This window comes from Anomalospiza imberbis, chromosome 3 (genome assembly GCF_031753505.1).
Source record: "Anomalospiza imberbis isolate Cuckoo-Finch-1a 21T00152 chromosome 3, ASM3175350v1, whole genome shotgun sequence".
NCBI lineage: Eukaryota > Metazoa > Chordata > Aves > Passeriformes > Viduidae > Anomalospiza > Anomalospiza imberbis.
In genome coordinates this window covers 100,643,814-100,664,490 of record NC_089683.1, presented here as the reverse complement: position 1 = coordinate 100,664,490, position 20,677 = coordinate 100,643,814, and positions in this window count along the sequence as shown.

The following is a 20,677-nucleotide window of genomic DNA, read 5'->3' as shown; positions in this document are numbered from 1 at the left end:
GCATTGTTGTGGGGCATCTGGCTTGTAATCAGTCAATCCTTTCAGTCTAACTCTTCTGTCATGACACCGACCCAGAGCATGCCTGGTGTGGTCCTGGGGAGCCATGTGCCTTATATGTCCATTGCAACTTGCAGGAGGTCAAGTAGGGGGAAGCCAAAGGATTTGTGCAAATGGTGGAGCCAAGCAGAAGGTCAGGGATGGCATTTTGTGGCCATGGGAAAGAGACAGCTCTTTCTTCTGGGTCGGGATGAGTCTCCGTCAGTGCCGAGTCCCAAAGACTCACGGGGCTTCCATGGCTGGCACCCAGTGTTCTTAATTTTGTGGTGAATAAGAGCCCTGAAAGCACATAATTTAATCCGCCTGAAGATAATTGTTGAAATAAATCAGTCTCTCATTTAAAGAATAAATCTTTAGCAAGTTTCAAGAGAACCTACAGCACTTCTGATTTTAATCATTACTCTGCACAGGGAAGTGTCTATACTGCTTCGTGTTTCCAAACCAGCGGTACTGCTATTAAAAAGCCAGGCTTGGATTTAGAAGCTGTCACAACTCAAACAAAGCTTTTTTGGGGATTCCTGGATTCACAGCTGAAAGAGAAGAGGTACTGCTAAACCAGCGGTACTGCTATTAAAAAGCCAGGCTTGGATTTAGAAGCTGTCACAACTCAAACAAAGCTTTTTTGGGGATTCCTGGATTCACAGCTGAAAGAGAAGAGGCCTGGTGAGCACAGACCCCACTTCCCTGAGTGGATTTAACTCACCATGAGCTGCACTGCCACTTGGTGCCTCAGTTACGGTGTCCGAAGGTGGGGTTCTGTGGCCAGCGCTCTGCAGTGCACTGGCATTCTGGAGGGGAGGAGCACTCCAGGAAAGATGGGTATTTGGGGTTTTCTGGTGTTGCTGGGATGTTGCCGGAATATGGGCTGTGTATGACAGGAAATGTGCTGTGGTGTGTCCGGCTGTGCCACAGAGAGCAATTCCAGTCAGTGGTGGGTGATTTTTATCAGACCGCCCTGTGGTCACCCCGTGGGCTCCCCAGGGCTCTGCTGGGCAGCTGCTCCTATATAGCATGTACTGCTTTGGTTGAAATTTTTCAGGGTTTGGCTGGTCCACAGGGGATTTTTTTTGAGGGTGTGAAAAGGATCGGTTTGGGTGAAACGCATTCTAGCAAAGCAGGAATTACGCTGGTCAGCTGAGGTCTGCAGAGTCTTGCTTCACTAAACCTCCCTGTGCTGCATCTGGGAGCTCTGCTGGGGCAGAGGTGGTTCCCTGCAGAGGCAGGATGTGGGCTGGAATGACCAGCTAAGGTGTTCCAACCACGGGTGAGGTAGGATTTGGATACACTACAGCTTCTGTTGAGGCTTGAGGGTTCAATTAGCTCTTGGCAATTTAGTGGCTCCTATGACTGCACTCTCCATTCCCTGGCTGGCTAGTTAAAAGGTGTCCAGCTAATTTATGATACTTAAGTTAAATAACAGGGAATTTGGGCCATTTGTGCATTAATCCATTATGGATTGAAGGCAGGTTCCTGCTACTTAACCATTTTTTCCCTGCCCAGTAGATGAACACTAGAGAATGTTGCTGATCCTGATATTCTCCCATATTTCTGTTGGGTTTTTTTTCCTTTTCTTGGAGTTCACTTGAAGATTTTGTCTCTGGGAGAAAATTTAGGAGGAATGGACGCTGCTCTAGTCTTTTCCGTTGCAAATAATCTCATTTCTCCCTGTCATCCAAACTGGGAAGTACGCCCTGCTCTGGTCTTTTGAAGCTGATTGTAGTGCTAAAAAAGAAATTCATATAGTCTTTGGCATAGCAGCATTTGAATGGTTTTAAGTGGTTGGAAATTAATTTGCTGTGCCATTTAAGCTACTTTGAAGAAGAAGAGATCTAGCTACATTTTATTTTGGTTGTATTTTGTATGAAATGTGTGTCTTATTGGAACCAGATATATTAGTTTTGTGCTAGGCTGATGTACACCAGTTAAAAGTGTGCCCCTGGCACATGGAATTGAAAGCTGAGGGTTTTCTCAGGCACAGATTCCACCAAGCCCTCTCAATTCAAAGTACTCCAGCTGTTGGGTTTGTTAGTGTGTGTAATAGATATGGAAACACTGGGTCCCAGTGCCATTTCTGTCAAGTCATCAAGCCTTAGAACTTGCTTTTGTCTGAAGCAAAGTATTTGTTAGATGTTAACAGACAGGACCTTACTGTGGGGTAAATTAGCGTTTATTAAATTGTTAAATATCATAGAATGGTTTGCGTTGGGGGGAATCTTAAAGGTCACATAGTCAAACCCCCTTGCAAGGAGCAGGGACATCTTCAACCAGATCAGGTTGCTCATAGCCCCCTCCAGCCTCACCTTGAATGTTCCTAGAGAGGGGCAAGCACAGATCCTCTGGACAAAATGTGCCAGTATTTCACCACCCTCACTATAAAAGAATGTCTTCTTTTTATCCAGTCTAAATCTACCCTCTTTTACTTTATAGGTGAGCATGGGATATGTTTAACTACAAAAGTTGTGAGAATGTAGACAGTATGTCATGAATTGTTTTACTGTGTCTGCTATATTTCTTGCATAATTCATACAGGTGTCATGTGTTACAAGCACAAGATTTCATAGGTAAAAACATTCTTACAAATTTTCATTTGCAGAAAATCTTGAGAGCCTTTATCTTTGTTCAAAGTTAAGGAAAAAAAAAGTAATCAACTTAGAGCACTTTTAAATCAGCCTCCAAAGAATAAATTGTAAAAGAAACAGTGTGACACTTACAGCTATCTTTAGAGGGAGGTCTGTTCAACAATACATTTCAGGTGACAAAACACAAATATGATGCACAGTGCCAAATGGAAGGAAATAATAGACCCTCTGCTGCTGGGAATAGAAGAAGACTGTAGTAATGTGATTATGGTAATGGTCAACAAGTCATAGTCTTGTGCTTTTGTTCACTGTAATTAACTTCTTGGAATGGCACAGTCGCTTTCTCTGTGCTCATCAGATGGCCCTGCCTTTGTGTCCGCAGTCTGTTATTTCTCCTGCAGGGACTGCAAGCCTCCAAGTGCATTGCTAAATGAATTCATTGCTGGAACAAAGATTCAGTAGCAGAATAGAGATTGATATCTTTTGTTGTCAGACATTCAATACCATATAGCAATCCAATTACTTAAGCTGTTTCTATCAGTCTTATTACGGCTCACTATTGAGGCATGCTTTAAAGCTGGATAATTCTGTCTTGCAAGAATGTAGTGGAACAGATTAGCGCTTTAATGAGAAGGCTTTCTGTGGGCCAGGGCACTTCCATTGTATGTGTTGGGATTGAGGAATCATACCTAGGCAAAGGCCTGGAGTCATTGTTGCAAAGAGTGATCAAAGGGAAGCATGAAATGTGTACAACTGCTTTAAGAAATTTTAGGGTTATAAAAAAATAAAATAAAAACTGGCAAAGTTTCTGTCTGCTGTTCCCTATCTGTTGAGAATCTGTGCTGCACTGGGAAAAGGAAATTACTTACTGGAATTCAGATTGTGGAAGGGATATGTCATTTTGTGTTTGAAATTTTCCTCCACTGTGCTATAGGTCAAATTCTGTGCTTGACTGTAGCATTTTAGGAATGCTGGCAGCATGGATTCAGCACAAGGCTTATCTGCATACAACTTCCCTGGGTGGATGTTTGGAGAGGAGAGGTTTCTATCCACAAAGACATAGAAGGCTTTGATAACTGTAGGTAGAGGAGGAAGGTTGAGACCAGCAAGTCAGCCTTGCCAGGTTTGCATCCTCAGTCTTGCTCTCTGCAGCACAAAGCAGGTATAGATTGAACCCCAAGGCAGCAGAAAGCTGGAGCTGGAGTGTCAGTACGACCTCAAAACTGAGCATGGAGAGTAGAAGTGGAAATGATAGTTTACCATGAGAAAAAGGCAAATCTGTCTACTTAACAAATATATAATTTTTTTTTGAGATTGCATATGTAAATCACACCTAAGTTTGTTCTGTGAAACACAAGCAGTAGAAGCCTGGGAGATGCCAGACTGATTGTATGTCCAGCAAGTCAATTTGGCTGCTACTTGAATGTAAGATTTCTGAAGGACTTTTAAAATGTGATAAAACTCTTCAGCTCCCTTTCAGGCCTCAGCAGAAACATCTGTGCTTTAAGTCAACACAGTGTGACCAGAAGAACCTCAGAGCTGCTGAGGTTGAAGTAAACTGGAAACACAGATTATAGTGCTTCTGTATGGAATACACACAGCTTGGGGTCGTTAGTGAACACAAGTATTTCTAAACTTGTCTGAAATCCTGCCTGTCTAGGTCACTCTTCCTACATAACAGAGGTATGGTTTATTTTTTGGTGTGATAAATGGACCAAAGCAAACACTCACTTGGAGTGAATTTCCACAGGACAACACTGATGATGTCCAACAATCTGAGGATATAGCCTATTTTTCCTGGATGCAAAAAAATAGTATGATTTCTAATTTCATTATAATACAGCTGATTTTCCATTTCTTGGGGTGGTTTTACACTACCAACAGCTAAATATTTCCTCCTTGGGGATGAAGTTATAAAGTGTTGCCAAGGCACACATGTTGTCTGCCTGTAACATTTCCAAAGTATTATTTAGAAGAACAGCAATTATAAAGACATTTTCCAAAGGAAATTATATTTGAGTTAGGATAAGGATGAAGGGGTATGAACATAAGTCTGAGGAACACCTGGAGTTAATCTGTGCATTTAGATCTGTTTTTAGAAAGTGTTTGCGTTCCTGTCTGTAGAACATGAACACTGATTTTCTTTAGCAGTAAAGGTATGGCCCAGTTCTGGACTGAAGCTAAACTTTATTTTGTTGCCTCAGTTGCCTGATGGGGATGAAAGTTAATGTTTTATGAGGCAAAGGAGAGCACCTGTTCATTCCAGGAACAGTTACTGCTAAGATATTTGTTTTGGGTCAGAGTTAAGGTGATTTTGTGCTGAATTATCAGTTTCTCTCTCACTTAGTGGTATAAGGACCATTTCGGGTGGCCTGACCTTTATTCTGCTCATTGTTGACTAGTAACAATGATGTCTACAGTAACTGCTTTCTTGTAATGTATTCACTCTATTTAGGAATGAGGCGTTTGGACTTGGGATCCACCAAGGGGAGTTTTTAATGTGCATTTTTATTTATTTTGTCTAAATGCATGGAAACCTCCAGGACTGATACTCAGCTGGTGTAAATCAGCTTAGTTCCATTGACGTCAGTGGAGCAGCGCCAGCAGCAGATCTGACCCACTTCTTTAATCTGATCCCTTGTCCATCCCATTTATTTCAGCTTACATCACAGTGAGCAGGGCCTTACCTCATTCACCACGAACTTGAGATAGATACAACCTTGCAAGTTTTGGCAGAGGAATATCATCCCTGAGAAACATGTATAAAGCAAGAGTACCTCAAGTCTTCTGCCATGCAGAAATTGCTTGGAGCCAGTGCCTCGACAGACCCAGCTTTTCTTCACATGAAATTGTGTGACATGAAATTCCAACTTCTTTATAAGAAATTATGTTAATTTACCACAAAACATCGACCTAGCACAGCAACTTTTGTGTGTGTGTGTGTGTGTGTGTGTTTGTCTAAATATCTATTAACTAATCAGTAATGTTCATTCAGTATTCAGGATGTTCTGTGCCCCTACAGTGTTCTGTGAATCTTCAGAAACCTCAGCATCCAGCTGTCCAGGCCGTGCAGGTACCCACCTTGGTAATTTCCAAGGGAAATCAGATTTAAGTCTGCAGTCACACTCACTTGTCCCTTCAGTTTTTCCCATTTTTTAACTGTTTTGCCCTTGTGTCTGTTCCCTGCCATTGTCCTCTCAGATCAGGGTTGGATGATTTGGCTTAGCATTATACTCACATCACACATGACTCTCCCAATGGATCTGATCCCTTCCTTAAGTGAGCACATTTGAAGGTTGGGTTTTTGGTGTTTTTTGTTGGAGAAGAATGGAGGTGCCCATACACAGCTGAAAAAACTACTTCCCCCTCAGTCTGAACTGATGGTTGAACAATGGTTCAGAACTGATGGTTCTCAAACAATAATATTCAAATATTCTAGTAGCTTCCAGGGAATGTACAATATCACGTGTTTCGGCTCTCTGAGTTTTGTGTACTCAGAGAAGTTGCTTGTCCTGAAAAGTTTACCTCAGTTTTTTTTCCTGTCCCATAACCTTGCAGTGAATTTATACTCTTAAGAAGAATTGGGAACTTTTTTTTTACTGCAGCAGTTATTTTGTCTTGCTACTACAATATATCTTTCTACTTTGCCTACTTCAAGGCTTAATTTACATTTCCTTAGTAAAAAGGAGAGTTTTGACTTTTTGTCAGCCATTCTCTATGTACATTTCTAGTTTTGAGTAGCAATATTAGTAGAACAAACACTGCTTTTTCTGGCGTTGAACTGTCTCGCACATTTCTGTCCAACTTGAATGAAAGGATCAATTTTCTCAGCCACCAGTGGGTCCTTGGCAGCATTGTCTCATATCCTGCGACCTCTCCAGGCTTGTCGTGCAGTGGCCATTGACTTTGTACTGTACTTTCTCCAGTACCTCCCTTCAAGAGCTTGCAAATGCCAAAATGATGTGAGCCATTTCAGTTCTGGTATCTTTTCCCAAATACCAGATGTTGTCTTGGCTTCTCTTGTTCTCAAACAACGTCTTGTTTTTGCAGACTCTGATGTTTTTGTTGTAGGTCTCTCTTTATCAGTATATTGTCTCTTATATCTGTCAGAACTGTCCCTGCACCCTAAGTTTCCCTTTGGATAAAGTGGCTTTCTTTTCCTGTCAAGTCCTAGTTGGGTTATTCCTAAATCTTCTAATAGTATTTCTTTGTCTCTTCTTCCACCCCTACACTACAGTGTCAGCTTGACCCTCATACCAGCTTGTGTTTTCAGCTATTAATCAATAACAGAATATTTCCGTCTTTTTTCCTCTTTCTTGGTTCAGTATAGTAGTCCTGCACATTTAATAGTCTGTGTCCCCTGCCTTGGTTAATCAAACTATATAAATCATCTTTGGCTTCAGAATCAGACATTCCCTGGAAGGAGAACATGATCCTGTTAGCTGGGAAGGAAAGTTGCTGCTTTAGCTTCTCTTATCACTTCTCTGTCTCTCTGAAGAGCTTTGACTTTGGTGGGATTCTTAACTCCTTCTTTCCTCCACGCAGAATATTATCTTTGTTATTACTGGCGCTGCCCCATCCCTGGATGTGTTCTAGGCCAGGTTGGAAGGGGCTTTGAGCATCCTGCTCTAATGGAAGGTGTCCCTGCCCATGGCAAGGGGGTTAAAGCTGGGTGATCTTTAAGGTCCCTCCAACCAAATTGTTCTATGATTCTGCTGCTCTATTACTCTTCCCGTTGAAGAAGAATCATAAAACCCTGCTCATCTCTCCCAACAAGATTTTCTCTCCCTGCATTCACTAGTGCAGTTTTCACTCTACCCAGAGAAGCCAAGCTGAAGGGCAGGTTTACCCTTAGAGGTTATTTCATTGCAAGTGTAGAAGAGGAAATCCATTTTACCAAAAAACCCCAAATGTACTGGGAAACCTCAGGGAGTGCACAGAAAGCAAGACAAAAAAAAAAAAAAAAATCATAGTGATGAAGGTCAGGTTCAAGGTGTTCTGTTCTTACAGAAGGTTTGTGGAATATATGATTTGCTGGATGAAGGCCTGATTAAATTTGATTACACTAAATAAACAAAACAAGCACAAAATAACCAGTTTTTATAATATGCTTGAGAGAAAAGCAAGCAAACAGCTTTTTTCCTACTGTTAAGAAAAAAAAAACGAGGCAGAAAAATGAAGTATCTCAGCTCCTGGGAGCAAGTAGCAAAGCAGACCCAAAATTCAGAAGATTTTTGTTCTGGGCTTTGTCTACTGCACTGACATTTTACTTTTTAAATGTTTTTCATAAGACATAGTACTTATTCATTTTTGTGATAGCTTTCATAAATGGAAATAAGTAAATCACAGTGAAATTAATCTAAAGTTGGGACAGTATTGAGTTCAAGAGGTACAGCAGAAATTTAGTGAAGATGCAAATGGATCTGGGTCCTGTCAAAAGTTACTCCTTAATTTACCAAGGAAACTTCACTGAATTAATGGATTTTAGAGGAGAAGGAAACTTAAGACTATCTAATATGGCCATATGTATTTTGCATGCCATAGAATTCCACACAGTTATCTCTGCAAAACTATTTCCTGCCAGATAGCAGGCCAGATCTCACCTCTGCCAACTTTAACCACTTCAGTGTCCAAGCACTCTCCGGTGATGTTCTCTGAGTGGGCTGTTGCAGCTTTGCTGTAAAAAGGCCTAATAGTTCCGAAGTCCATGAAACATGAAATGAGAGCTGTATGTATGTGCTCCTTTTGTAATCCCACAACCTGAGGGATTGCTCAAGACAGGAGTGAAACGAAGCAAAGGAAAATCAATGTTTAACTTGGAAATATTTTTCAGTTAACAAGTCACAAGGAAGTGAGTACCCCTAGCACCTAGTAGGAGTTTATTTTATGCTTAATTAATACTCTTTTTTTCTGAGTGGGCAGTGTATTTTAAAAAATGAACACAGACAAAAAAAAATCTTCCTTTGGAGCTTTGTTATCATTGGATTTTCAAAATTCAGGAATAGTCTCTAAATGTTCTTGGACACATTTATTTTGTAGAAGGCTGACTATCTAGAGTCTGACCACACTTAAATACATACTGAAATCCATCCTTTTTATGGACAATGTGTAATTGTGTGCATAAACCCCTATTCTGTTTAGGGATGCTTTCCTGAACTGGGAATACAGCTTGTGTGCTTCAATTGTTTTAAGGGATCTCTTTTCTGGCATCTTGTTTGTTTTCTCCTTTTTTCCCTTCAAAAGCACTTCTGTTGAGTTTAAAAGTATATTCCTTTACAGTCTCACAAGCTCTCAGTTTGTGAGACCTGGAATCCTTTATTCAAGAAAATCTGCTGGAAATCCATAAATGCTCTGTGTACAATAAACAGGAGACCTACTTCACCCTCAAGTTCTGGATCTCAGGTCTTTGTCATCTTGAAGAATGACTTAATCCCTCTGAGGGAGGAGTCTCCCAGGTATTTCCGTATGGATCAGTCCCCTAAAGCGTTGATCTCTGTCTCAGAACTACATCGATCTGTCCTGTCTGCAGTGGCTGAAAGGACTTTATGCATTGAATTTTCTCAGAAGTGCTATAAAATAACATGTCTTGGTGAGTGAAGCCAGCCTGTTAATGTATGGATTTTCTGTCTTGAGTGATTTTCTAAAATCAATAACTCATTAAAAAGAAAAAAGCTCAATTTTCACAATTCATAGCCATGCAAATAAACAAGCTGACTTCAGCAGCAGCACCCAGCTGAGTTAGAATAGTGGGTTTCAAAGATGTTGTATTGTTTGTTCAGTTGCCCTGACTGCAGTTTCAGTTTTGCTGGATCTTTCTTGAAAAAAAATAAATTTAACAACAGTATTCATTCATTAATTCTTAAGAATAATGCTCTGTTGGCAGAATGGTTAACTAGTTGCTAAAAATAAGGACTGCTGGTGAATCCTTCAAAAATAGGACTATGTCCCCAGGAAATAACTCTTTCAGCAAAGATTAAAAGTGTAAATCTTTTTCAAAATCACAATCTCTAGAAATGCTATATGCACGTAATAATTCCTCAAAAAAAATTTTCAGATAACTTGGCAGGGGAGGAAGCTTTCCATCCCAAGTGTGTAAAGAATTGCAGTCATTAATTTATTCACTGAATTGATCTGACTTTTAAAAGACTCCCTGCCTCAGCATCAGTATTCTGTTTCTCTCACAAGCAATGGATCTCCTCTTCCTCCTTGTGTGTAAATACTTAATAGCTGTTATCTTAAAAGGTCAGACCTTGCTGAATCCATAAGTATTGTACTTCAAGGTACATTTGGATTGGACTTTTCTTTTTCTTTTGCTCAGATCTCTGGTTGCTGCATTACCTGCTCTACTTGACATTCTCAGTGGCTTGGAAACCACATCAAATGTTTTTCAGAGAGCTACTCCTTTTTTCAGGGTGATTTTTCTTGCACCAAGATGTACTAATTTAAAATATTTAGGGTTTGTTGTTTTTTTTTTCCCCAAAGTACAGTGGCAGGATTTAGAATGCTCCACAGGATGCTGAAGTCAGCCACTTTCACGAAGCTTTTCCATATGATGCATGTCAGCAGCACAGCTTCAAGGAGTGTCTTCATATTCTGCTATCCACTTAGCGTGACTTTAACATGTGTTTTGGAATGCCTCTGAGCAGGGCAGGATTAATGTCTGTGACCTGGGAAGAAAGAGAAAAGATGGTGGGGTGTGGGGGCAAGGAAGGGAACTGTGGAAGATGAACTGGTTCCAAAGGACACCCTCAAGCAAAGAATCACATTAGGTAGGTTCAACTTTAGTGTGAGAAAGAGCAAGCCTTGCATGTCAGCAGAGACTCCTATGGTTTAATAAGTTACTGGAAGGTTAGGACAGTGAAACATGGCCTCTCTAGAAGAGTCTCTGGAAGATCTGAGGGAATCCTGAGCCCAGTAAAAAATGTCTCGATCTCAGATGAAAAATGTAGCCACCAGTATGATTAAATGTTCTTGAGTGCCTTTGAGCTGGATTCCTGGCCCTTTGAGGCCGCTGCAAGAATGAACAGAGCATAAATTGTCCAGCCAAGGAATTAAAATCCAAAACAATCGTGTTCCTTTTGTGGGAAAATTATAAGGGGCTGTTCCAGGGGCAACCAAAACTCAGTTTGCTACAGAACGATGTCCTGGGTCTCCCATGCACCTTGTAGGGACCTTCATGAGGCCCCCAATTTCCAGGACCACTCACAAGCAGAAAGGCAAAAGGCAGCTCCTGCTGCATGTGCTGTGGAGCCCTGCATGGGCTGATTGGGAGGCTGGAAATAAGCTGTTTGTACTGACTGAACAAGGAACCATTGATCCCACTCCTTCAAGGAGATTTTTCTCAGCTGGGGGCACTAATTTAGTTCTCTTTCCTCTGTGCAACGACAAGAGCTGGAGGAACATAATTATCTCCAAATCTTTTGCTTCTTCCCTGACAACTGGCATTGAAATGTGGCAGTGGATTTGAATGTTATTAGGGGCAGACATGAACAGACAGAAGGCATGACTGCATAAGCCTCATTTCCTTAGGAAATCAAGTGGAAATGTTTGTATAGTTTATATACACCACAATATGGTTCGTGTCTGTCATATTACCTTGAAGATTGTTGGTGTAATCATATGTACCGTTGTTGTGCTTCATCTCATTTAGAGTTTGTAAAAATACTGCTCTGGACCTTTGTGATTTGTTTTCCTGCATCTCATAGGAAGCCAGGACTGGAAGGGGCGTCTTGGGTCAGTGTGCCCAGGCTCCTGCTGAGGTATATGGACTGTAAAAGTTAAAAGAGAAAAATACTCTATAATAAACTTCTGATTGGTACAGTGGGAAAGTTAATGAGACAAATGAAACCTTCCGTGTGGCCTTTGCAAAGCTGAAAGTCACAGCATGGGGCAGTCCCCTTGCAAATCTTGGCCCATTAGCTTATCTTCTGCAGTAACTGCCATGGACCAATGTCAGAGGATGGAGGAATTTTCCCCTTTACAGCACTGGACTATTCACATATTCCTCAGAAATCTTGGGGAAAAGATTGCCAGATTTTTTCTTGTGCAACGGGAATATTAAAATGTTGAACATGGTTGCATGGGAGAAATTATTTGATCCAGAGAGAGGAGAAACATCCCTTACTTTTAAACATGCCTGAATGACAGTCAGGGATGTCCAGCATTCTGTAGCATTTTCCTAAAGGAAACAAGAGCCCAGAAGACCCTCCATGAAATAAGACAACAGGCAAGAGAAGGTCAGCAGCTTCTTATATGCAGGTCACAAGGGAACAACAGAGTCAGATTATTTCTGAAGCTATATTATAATGCTCAAAAGAGAACCTGATGATGTAAGAGTAAAAACCAGAAGTGCCCATGTTTCAGAATTTCTGGTGCTTGCCTTTAGCTGTGCACTGATTGTCGGTATTAAATGTGCTTCTCTGTTATGTATAAGTACTTGCAGATTGTTAAGGACATTTCTAGAGTGTTTATATTCCAGAATATCTCAATTGTTTCAAATCTCCTTGATAAAATTCCCTCCACATCGAATTATATATGTGCAGCTGGTCAGAGAAAGGTACAGCCTGAGAAAAGGAGGAGGACAATAGTTTATTTGACAGTTACCGGAAATTGAACAGAAAATAAAACACTACTTTGAAAATCTCAGTTTTGCTTTAAACTATTTAACTTGTTCAAAAATAGATATTTTTCAAATTGTTTCAGACCATTTGCCTTTTTGACAGTAGAGTCTGTAAAAAGCATTGAAATTTTTAATGTTTTGTATGGAATATCTCTAGGATGAACTGGGAAATTCACTGCCCACCTTCAGTGTTGCCTTTGGCTTGATTTTGTAATTTTATGTCTTTGTCCTTACACCAGGAAACAAGGGAGTACTTCAGGCTCTTCCATTGACATGCTTGAGGCGGTGGGTATTTTTTAGCATCCAGAGAATCTCTTTGGCTTTGGTTTCACTGTTTGAATCTTAGAGTGTGAAGGGTACGCTGAAATACTTTATTGGGCTGTGCTGTACTCCCCACCTGAGCTCTGAGCACAGGTAGAACTGATGGTGGTAAACTGAGCTCCATGAGCCTCGTGCCTGTTCACAAACACCCAGAACGAGAAGGTGCAGTGAGCTGCATCCTCTGAGCAGGTCATGACATCATACGAGGAAAAAGGAAAGCTGCAGCTTTATTTCAGAAAAGTCCATTTGCCGTAAAAAATTACATGCTTTAGAAGAATTAGGCAGTTTAAAAGAGTCGTTCTAGAGTCCACATCATTAAACGTTGGACCTTTAAACGTATTTAACTGTTGAACCTCTCTCGATAGAGACCCATTTCTGGAATGTTATAGTCACTTTTATTTTAAAATGTTCAGAATGAGCTAAACTTTTAAACACTTGCTGCAGGTTAATTTTTAACAAATGAAAAGCACGTTTTCTGCCCAACAGAATCTGATAGTGTTTTCTGTCCAAGTTTTGAAGACTGCTAAGTTTGACATTGCTTCTAGGTTTGCTCAGTCAGGCTCAGCCTGTAGAAAAAGGCTGTTAAAAATCTATCACCCAAAGGAGGGATCCTGACTGTTTTCCATTACAGGGCTGCCCCTCATGGCTCTGTTGCAATGGCTTTAAGCAGGTCTGACTCATTTGTATGACTTTGGTTGCTTTGGGGAACCAGCTGCCTTTGAGCTTAGTGCTCAGCTCTGGGCCTCACCAGGACCCATTTCTAAGCCCACTTCATCCTTTACTCATCTCATCTCCAATTGCATCCATTACAGCACGGTCCCCATGCAGTGAGTGATGATCCCAGCCTGTCACTGCTCCTCTTTGTCCAGCCACCAGCAGCTCAATCCCTTTCCCCTGGAGCCTGTGCAGTACCAGGGCTTGGCCATCATTGCTGGGCAGACGTATTGACAAGTGACTGCCTGATCAGTGAGTTTGTCTCACAGTCTTCATTTGGGTAAGTATATTGTCTCCCATACTTCTGTTGCATCAAGCTGAACATCTTTGCAAAAAATGAGGCCCAGTCCTGCCTCCTTCTATCACTTCAGTGTAGAATTGAGTTGACTTGGTAGAACAAGTAAAAAGACTGAAGCCAGTTGGCCAAATCCTGTTTTCAGTCGCCACTACATAAACTACACTGACTCCACTGAAGTCAACAGAGAAAACCCAGAATAAATCATTTATATTGACTTCTGGGGTAAGTACAAAAGCAATAAAAAATTATTTTTATCATTAGTTATTATAATGGCATATAAAAGCACTTACATTAGGCAGCATCAGCTCTGGAAGAAACCAAGTGCTCAAAGTATGTCCATGCTCCTGTAACATGTCAAAACTACAGTTGAAAATTCATCTTTCCTTAAAGGTACATTTACCTATTGGATTCTATTGCTTTGTGAGAGAAATACTTGCATAAAGAAGGAAAAATTAATTATCTATATCCATCACAGACAGAGCAGGAGAAATTTCTATTGAAGTTTTGCCACCTATGTTCAAGAAACTAGAAAATTATTTCAATTAGCAAGAGAGCATCACCTTTAAGTTTTATCCCTATGTTAATAATTGACAGCACTATCCCCCCCGCAGTGTTTAATATAAGCAATGCATTGAGGGGAAAAAGTATATTCACTTGAAATTCATTACTGTATTTACAATGCTGCTTTCCCATGCTTATTTTAGGGTCATTTGGGAAAAAAACTATAACTCCAAAAAAAAAAAAAAAAAAAGAATGCATTGCTATTCTGGGAATTAGACTGTCACTTAATAAATATATTTCTGATAATAAAAATTGGTGTCATTTTCCTTGCAGGGACTTATTCGGAAGAAAGTTAATAAAAACTGCATGGAAAAACCAGCATCACAGTTGGATGGGGGGTTTTTTGGTGTGGGTTTTTTTTTTTTTTTGGTTCAAAATTCCTACAGGAAAGTTAGCCTAATGCAAAAAGTATCACGAAGCAGAGAAATATTCTATGGTCCTCAAGACCCAAAGGTAAGATTCTCTTCCTAAATATACTATTAAGCAAGGTAGCTCTGATGAACCTTTTAAATACCTTTTAAGGACAAAGACTTAACTGGCCCTGCTGATGGGAAAGTCATAATGTGGCTTTTTTCCTGATGGCTTTCTATTCTTTGTATGTGTGACAGATGTCAATGAAGTTGAAAAGTGTCCATTTCCCAGCAGGATGCTGGCTGTTCCCCAAAATGCCTGGGCAGCTTATAGAGGCCCTAATATCTCCTAATGGTGAGGGAAGGATTTGTAGGGAAAGCTTCCCGCCGGGCAGAGGCCTGCTGCCTTTGAATAGAAGGCAGCCAGCAGCTCTACGGGCCTCAGCAAGAGATGCCACTGCACCATCAGGAAACTTTGATTTATTATCTGAGAAATTCACCATCCATCTGCATGAAGAGGTCACAGAAGCAACTTTCCTAATGTGAATCTGAGACCCCCATTATTTCCCACTTATTGCTACAAGCATGAAAAATTGCTCCAACTGAGAAAGCTAGACCTTTAGGACTTGTTGCCATGGCTGAATTTATAGGAATATTTAGGAGCAATGCTTAGTGGGTTTTTTTTTTTAACCTATAAACTCCAACAATTTTCACAGGTTTTTGCTAATTATTAATGCCACCACAGTGGAAATGGAAGCAGTTCTGCAAACAAGCTGCGACAAATGGGATTTTTCCTGCCAGTGGAAAAGCCCAGGGAATAATTAGCGGGTCCATAGAGATCTCTTGATTACAGACATCTGCATTGGTAATGTCCAGACGCAAAGATTGCCCAGGGAAATGTTTCGGGATTTTCACCTTAGGGCACATTTATGTTGTCAACTACGCCCTTCAAAATGCAGTTGGACATTTGTGGGAAAATATTTTGTGAAATGTTAGACCAAGGAACCTGATGTTGACTAATCTGGGCTAGGGAAACGGGCTTTGCTTTCCAAAGCACTGTCTGGTTGCCAAGACTTGCAGATGTAATATTTTGATATCTCATTAAAGCTGATTTCACAGAGATATTTCTCAGTGCTGCATCCGAGTTGCTGTGAGTTGCCTGAGATGCTCTTGCAGTTATCACTGCCTTGTTGAATAGGATGAAGAGGAAATAATGGGACTGATTATTAAAAAACCACATGACTCCTTGAAAATGAAGCACTGAAAAAAGAACTCATGTCAAGGCAGGATTTATTAGTTCAGGTTGAAGAGTAACTTGATTTGGGATTTTCCTCTTGTCAAAGAGATTCACAATATAAATTATGAATCTACTTATAGAGTGATAGAGGTTTTGCCTTTTTTGAAAAGGCATGCTTTTAAATGGGCCAATAAAATAATTATTTCAAGCCTATGAAACAGAACTTTAAGCTAAGGAATTTTTAAAAACTGCAATTTCTTTCATTCAAATAACATTAGAGCACAGTTACCCCAGTTCTAGACTGGTTCATATTGTATTAAATGCCAGTAAGTGCCAAACAAAAGTTATCCCTTCCCTGAAAAATTTATAGCATACAGATTTGCTTGTGTTTACCAATTGTGCTTGGATACAGGATATAGGATATAAAATAAATTAAATTTATAATGCCTGTGATTTTAAAACATCGGTGACACAATGTAGGTCTGTCTTCCTTAGAATCTCTCTTTGATGGGATCTTCAATCCCACAAGCCTTGAAGCAGAAAATGCCCTTAAATTTGTATTTAAACCCATCCTTCTCCAGGACAACCATTAAGCAAATGATTTTTTTTAAGATACATTTCAGTCCCAGTGGTATCATTTATCCTACTCACTGATCAGGCAGTCACTTACAATGAAGTTAAGTACTGAGCAGACCTAATTCTGAATCCAGGCTGTCCTTCAAGATGTCATGAGACACAATAACTAATTTCTCCTGGCTTTTAAGTCACTATGTGCACGACACATAGCTTCACCCACTAATGCACCAACATAATGGATATTTTCAGAGATCTCTATTGGCTAAGCTTTTCTGTTCTCTCTGTGGTGAGGGGCAGGGGTAGAAGGAGTGAAGGGTTAGGAAAGAAGGAGAATTCAGATTTGCTGAGGATACTTTTGTTCTCAGATAACTGGAACTTGTATGACAAGTACATATATATTCATGGGCACTGAGTACTAGAATCCACACTTCAATCCAATCTGACCCAGGATATTTACAGAGATGTGAAGCAACTTCAGGATGAGGTTTGTATTAACCTCATACTATGTCCTTATGAAGTCTTTCCAGAAGTCCCCAGAGATGCCTGTGATCGCATGTGTCTCATTGTCACCGCCTTGGACAGATGGGAAAGTCCCTGGAGAAATTGCTTCAGAGTGGTGTTTACTGATCAGGATGTGGGCTGCAATGACACTAGTTTTGGGGAACACTTGCACTGGCTTTGGGGTGCAGGTGAAAGGACACTCTCTCTTACAGTGTCCTGCAGACAGGGTTTCCATTAATTCTGGGTTGTCTTTCAAAGTACAGGCTGTTTCCATGTACAATCCAGGTGACTTTGAGCTCCAGCTTGGTACATTTTTCAGCTGCACTTAGGGAAATGGTTTACAGTGGTTAAAGGTATGAGTACGTGGCACGTATATCTGCCGTTCAGAATTACGATATGAATTCCTGTAAATAAGGTATTTAAGCATAAATGTGTTTGACTGTTTTCTAATGAGCCTTGTTCACAGGCCCTGCAGGGTTAATTAGGTTTCTAGATCTTATCTTTACTCTATTACACTAACGGCAAAAACCTCTACAGGAACTGAATCCACTCAGAAAGAGCAAATAAACTCACTCTAAATGATCACAAACTGACCACACTTTTCTGCTTCAGCTCCCTGTGTGCCTTCAGGCAACCAGGATTTAAAAGCACTGAGATTACAGGACCATAAAAATACACATTTACATTTATGTGTGGTCACATGCAAAATTTAAGATTTAGAGAAAGCCACAAAGGGAATGTTTAACACAAGTAGCCAGGCACAAGCTGAATTAATGACACAGCAGCCCCAGCAGAAACACAAGAAAAACATGTAAACCTTCATCTATTATTAGTTGCTGTAGCCCACACTCCAGAGCACAAGGACGCATGGTCATTAGAGCCTGTTCTTTTCCACGAGATCTTTTAGCTGCCTCATGAATGGGAGCTGGGCAAGTCCTGAAATGTAGGGAATTCACATCCGAGGGTTCTTGTTTTGAATTTTATTTCTTTGTTGGATGATTAAATCACTGAGTACATGAACAGAGTAGCCAGAATCCTCTCCTGACCCCTGCCCAGGTGGGGACACTGCAGGTGGACTCCCAGCCTGTCCATATTGGACACTCTGAGCTGGGAGAAGGCTGCAGGTGGTGCTCCCAGGATGGGCACCAGCTCCTCCAGCACGTGAAGGGTTTGCATTCCTGCAGCCCCTGGCAGGCAGGCTGAGCTTTTGTACCAAGCCTTGCACAACTGCTACAGGCAATTCAACAGCCTGTAGTAAGTACAAGAGCATGTGGTGACAGGACAAGGGGCAATGGCTTCAAACTGACTGAGAGTAGGTTTGGATTAGATATTAGAAAGAAATTCTCACCTATGAGGGTGCTGACACCCTGGCACAGGTTGCCCAGAGCAGCTGTGGATGTCCCATCCCTGGAAGTGTTGAAGGCCAGGCTGGATGGATCTCTGAGCAAACTGGCCTAGTGGGAGGTGTCCCTTCCAGTAGCAGTGGGGTTGGAACCAGTTGATCTTTAAAGTCCCTTCCAAGCCACTCAGTGACTCTATGCTTCTATGAATTCCTTTGCTTAAAAGTCCTGTGTTGTAATGTAATGCAGACACATGGTGATGGAAAGCTCCAGGAGTAGATTCTGTTTCGTCTTCCACAAGTTGGTATCAAACCTACCAGAGTGGCTTTTAGGCCTGATATGTTAAGCTTCCCAACACAACTGCAGCACAAGTAAATATTAGATATGAAGAGAAACACATTTTCTTTCTAGTTTTTCTTGCCTTGACACTGTTGTCTTTGTAGACATATGTATTTTTTTTTACACAAGAGTGTCCTGTCAGGGCATAATAAACTAGACGGTTCATTTTAAGCGAGTATGAGTTCTGCTTGTGTAATTATGGATCTGCTCACATGAAATGCACAAAAAAAAATAGTGGCGGAGTTCCCAGGGGAAGAATAATGAAGTCTGTTTGTCTTGCAAAAGCTATGTTGTATTATAATATAGCAAATGATAGCATGAGATCTTCTCAGGTAGGACATACTTCCAGAATAAAATTCAACCGACAGATGAGTTTCAGAAACCAGTTGTCCTGTTGCTAATTCTCCCCACCCCCTTGCTGCAGTTTGTTTAGTTCCTTTGCAAATTGCAAACTCCTCAGCACCTAAGGCAGGGTCTGCTCCTCAGCTGGCCTGGCTCAGCACAGTAATGGGATCAATAGTGGAGCCACTCAGTAGCAGCCCTGAATTTAGAATGCTAATTGTTTAACCTTGCCAAGTGGAACAATTGCATTTTTGATACCACAGTGGTAGGGAGCTCAAATAAGCATAGGGGAAAAGGACATTAGCTTATGCATGCACTTTTTTTTTTTTTTTTTGCACCTAATTAGGCTAATTAAAACCTATGGGCCTAATGATGTACTGAAAATTAAGCATTTGCAAAATTCCTTACAGGTTGGGGGAATAAAGGCATGGATTGTAAGACTGAGAAAAGAAGAAAAATCAGAAGGTCATGTTGTTTTATCTCTTACTGGAGTTTTCTCCTAGGATTTGTTATGATTTACTGTCATTACATATTATGTAAACAGTCACTGTTTCCATGAAGTGGGAGGTCCTGTTAATCTTCTGTAGCTATTCAGCATTGTTTGTGAGTTTAACTGGAAATTTACCTCCTTACTGTAGGGGAATGAATCTGTACCCTGTAGCCTTGGGTTATGGCTCTGACCCCATTAAATATGTAGGTGGGGTCTCCCTGGTAAGTCAGTAAAGCCAAGGAAAGTCTGAGATTATTTCCATGCTTCTTGCTGTTGTTTCCTCCTTAGTGGATGCTCTTGTCTCATCCAGATTAGCAACTGCCTGGCCCCAGGGCCCATGAAAGTACTCTGGAAGGATACTTTCTGTTTGAGGTTTAGAGAATGACTGCATGGCAGGTGGTTAAAAAAAAAATAGCAGCCTCCTTTTTCCCCCCGCTTCCTTCTAAATCCTTTACTAAACTACATCTTTACTTTGTCCTCTACCAGCAGAACCCATATTACTTGGTCATGAAGGCTGTCCACACTTTATTCAACAACAAAGGCAAAACAGTTCTAGCAAATACATTGCTTACAGTCTCATGTTCCTTTTGCTGAAAAGCCATGCCGTTCGGTGTTGTTATACCCAACGTTTCACTGACACCTGTGGGAGCCTTCCTGGGACGTCTGGGTGTAATTTATAAATTCCCCTTTCCAGGAGTGATTCCTTCAGTGCTGCCACACCAGTGGAGATTACGGCAAGGTCTCCTTCCACCCTCTGGCACTGGTTCCTGTCTCTGGGAGTTGTCCTGGCTGGATGGCTCTGAGGAGGTGGGAAGAAATGCACAGCAGTCCTGTGCTCATTCACTTGGCTGCCAAACATGCACATTTCACTGCTTTCTTGAGAGCACTTTCCTGCTGTGGAAATGCGATATGCCTGACTAGATAGGCCAACAGCTGTGTGATTGTCCATCTGCTGCTTCTCCAGATTAAATATTAGCCCTCGTGTCTCCTCCAAAGCAATGAATTTTCTCCAAGTGCAGTTCTCAAAGAAGAGCTTTTCTTGCTTCTCTTCTTCTGCACCAGATATTCCATGAGATAAGCGATACAGATGGGCAGCAAGGGAATTCAAAGCACACAACTGCCAAAAAGTAGGGCCTATTATTTGTGTTGATTTTTAAGTGTAATTGCTCTTCAGTGGTAAATGAAACAAAGCACACAGCCACAGCGAGATAACTACACAGTGCTAGTGAGGGAATCCTGTCACATCTGCAGGGTGAAGGCATCTTGGCTGTTGGCTGGCCAGATCTCCCCAGGAGACAAACACTTCACAGATAACTTCTTCCATGAGAAACATTTCAGCTCCTCAGGCCTTTG